This window comes from Callorhinus ursinus, unplaced genomic scaffold (genome assembly GCF_003265705.2).
Source record: "Callorhinus ursinus isolate GAN/ISIS: 27379988/994484 unplaced genomic scaffold, GSC_fseal_2.0 scaffold4, whole genome shotgun sequence".
Taxonomy (NCBI): Eukaryota; Metazoa; Chordata; class Mammalia; order Carnivora; family Otariidae; genus Callorhinus; species Callorhinus ursinus.
In genome coordinates this window covers 143437940-143441335 of record NW_027397066.1, presented here as the reverse complement: position 1 = coordinate 143441335, position 3396 = coordinate 143437940, and the positions used below count along the sequence as shown (strand labels likewise).

The 3396-nt window shown below is 43.2% G+C and overlaps 1 pseudogene; it reads left to right on the top strand.

Annotated features, from left to right (window-relative positions):
• Positions 1-411: 411 nt before the first annotated feature.
• Positions 412-829, top strand: LOC112826210 (ubiquitin-conjugating enzyme E2 C pseudogene; annotated as a pseudogene).
• Positions 830-3396: the final 2567 nt, after the last annotated feature.

Below are 3396 nucleotides of genomic sequence, written 5' to 3'. Positions count from 1 at the left end.
GGTTTTCTCAGTCTCAGATTGCTGGACCCCACCCTCAGAGTCTGATTCAGTGGGTGTGTTGGAGGGTTCAAGAATTTGCATTTCCAGTAAGTTTCTGATGGTCTGTGGATCGCACGTGGAGAACTACTGCTCTGAGAAAAACTTCCCAAAAGAAGGAATTTAGTGAAAGCATATTCATTTAAATATTTAACATGGAGTTGTTTTTCGTGAAGTAGGCAAACTAAATCTTTAGATAAAATTTTAACATCAAGAACAGATCAATATGGGCAGTTGCAGTCTTGCTCTCCGAGTTCCTGTCTCCCTCCCCACGCTGCCTGCCTGCCCAGTTAGCCTCCCAGACCCGCAAAGGAGATGGGCCCAGTGGAGGGGTGCCGCCTAGGCTCCGGGGGCAAGAGGCTACGGTGGGAGCCAATGACCCTCATGATGTCTGGTGACACAGGAATTTCTGCCTTCCCTGAATCAACCTTTCACATGGGTGGGGCCATCCATGGAGCCCCTGGCCCGATTTCACAAAGACCTGAGGTACACGCTCTCCCTGGAGTTCCCCAGGGGCTACCTTTATAATGCACCCCCCGTGAAGTTCCTCACAGCCTGCCACCACCCCAGTGTGGACACCCAGGGAAACATCTGCCTGGACATCCTGAAGGACAGGTGGTCTCTCCTGTATGATGTCAGGACCATCCTGCTGTCCGTCCAGAGCCTGCTAGGAGAACCCAACAGTGCTAGCCCTCTGAACACACATGCTGCCGAGCTCTGGAAAAACCCCACAGCCTTTAAGAAGTATATGCAAGAAACCTACTCAAAGCCAGTCTCCAGCCAAGATCCCTGACTGTCCAGCCTCTCTTCTTGTGTTATCTTTTTATTTTCTTCATTTCTGTCTAGGACTCTGTATCTTAAGCTGTGGTGTCATGTTTGTTTTGTTTCTGTTTTTTAAATTAAGTCTCTGGTTGAGCCCTTGTGATGAATATATTAAATAAATACATTGTTTTTTTTTTTTTTAAACAAAACAAAACAAAAAGACAGATCAGTATGAATAAAAAGTATCACATGCTATAGGTGAAATCTGACGTGTTGCATGCTCTGAACAGCACAGGTATTTATAATGGATTTTTCTGGTTTTATATGCTTGACAGGCTCTACTCATGAGAATTAGTAAGCAAACATTTGAGAGCTACACCATATAGGAATGTAAATGAATACACATAAATTCCATTGCATGTTAGAAGCACAGTGGCATTAAATAACACCCTGTCCAATTCCTTATTTTATAAACACCAAAAGAATGATCTCTAACAGTTTTTTTCCTATTAAATTTTTTTTTTAAGATTTTATTTATTTATTTGACAGATGGAGAGAGAGAGAGAGCACAAGCAGGGGGAGCGGCACGCAGAGGCAGAAGCAGGCTCCCTGCTGAGCAAGGAGCCCAATGTGGGACTTGATCCCAAGACCTTGGGATCATGACCTGAGCCGAAGGCAGATGCTTAACCAACTGAGCCACCCTATTAAATTCTTATATTAAATTCTAATAGGCGCCCCCTATTAAATTCTTCGGTGTCCTTTTTCTTTTGAATAATTAACAATTTGTGGGAAAAAAATACATATAGTCCAAATTCATAATTAAACTATCTCTTGTGGTTGAGGAACTTAAAATACTATGGGAATTTAAAATATAAGGTCGAGAGACTAAAATTGAGAGTGAACCCACGAAGTTCCTATAAATAATTTTATATTTACTAAAAAAATGGAGACTGTTCTTCAAAAGGGAGTATCAAAAGTGAAATAGTGTCTCATTCTCAGAGGCATGGTTTAGTTCCATTTGCATGTTCACCTTCCCTCTGGTGTTATGACTTGAAGTTGTTGACTCCAAGCATACTGTGATGCTTTTGATAAAAAAAGCTATTAGTGACCTTTTATTTTTTTATTTTTATTTTTTTAAAAATTTATTTATTTGACAGAGAGAGACACAGCGAGAGAGGGAACACAAGCAGGGTGAGCGGGCGAGGGAGAAGCAGGCTTCCCACTGAGCAGGGAGCCCGATCCCAGGACCCTGGGACCATGACCTGAGCCGAAGGCAGACGCTTAATGACTGAGCCACCCAGGCGCCCCTATTAGTGACCTTTTATTTTTATTATTTTTTAAAGATTTTATTTATTCATTTGCGAGAGAGACAGAGAGAGAACAAGCAGGGGGAGAGGCAGAGGGAGAGGGAGAAGCAGACTCCCTGCTGAGCAAGGAGCCCGATGCCGGACTCGATCCCAGGACCCTGGGATCATGACCTGAGCTGAAGGCAGACGCTTAACCATCTGAGCCACCCAGGCGCCCTTTTAAAGATTTTATTTATTTATTTGACAGAGAGAGAGAGTGAGAGCAGGAACACAAGCAGCGGGAGTGGGAGAGGGAGAAGCAGGCTTCCCGCTGAGCAGGGAGCCCGATGTGGGACTCGATCCCAGGACCCTGGGATCATGACCTGAGCCAAAGGCAGATGCTTAACGACTGAGGCACCCAGGCGCCCCCCATTAGTGACCTTTTAAAACTCAGTTCTGTGTGGCTTGTGTGGCCACCCTCCATTGGCCCGCTTACCAATGGCCAAGCTGGGTTTTCTCAAGCCCCCCTTCGAGTGTACCAAATTATGTATGGCTTTAGCTAGCTCTACTGGGAGAGCTGCATGCAGTCTGCAGGAGCAGAGTTCTGACACCTGGTGGCAACCATTTTCCAACTTCTTCCCTCCTGTGGCTCCAAGGTTTTACTCTCCTTCTGTTTCTTTTCTCACAAGGCTGCATGGCCAAATTCTCTATTTTTACTCAGGCTTTTATTTTAAACCCCCTTTTCTAATCCTTTACGGGAGTGATTTAACATCTTTCTTATGAAAGCTAAAATCTTCATGGTTTAGGAAAGGATAATGGGTGTTCTCTGGGGTGAGTAAGAATTTCATGGGTAGGGAGGTTTACTACATCTACAGAACATGTTCCTCCTGACACATTTTTTTCTTATTTTACACATCGAAGGGAAGAATGTGCAGTCAGCCAAATAGTCAACAACTTACATCCATTTCAATCAAGGAGGGGAGTTCTGAATTATAGTCAGTTTATTTGTGTGACTCCTTTGAGTGTTTTTATTTCCCTTTTGCCATAAATTCTGTTTTTATATACAACCTATGTGGAGTTCTGTTTTCATAATTTTACTTACATATTTACTTTAGCGAGCCGCTTTGCCATAGTCAGAAACTGAAGTATTAGGCCACATAAACTTTTTTCTGAAGATCTCAAAGTCTTTGGCCATTGTTACATCTCCTTGTACAAATAATTGTTATCCTACTTTTGGTTGAGGTGGAGAGATTGAGAAATTACCTAAAGTCCTTCTAAGTGGCTCAGAGATCAATCAGTAGCTGTACTTCCT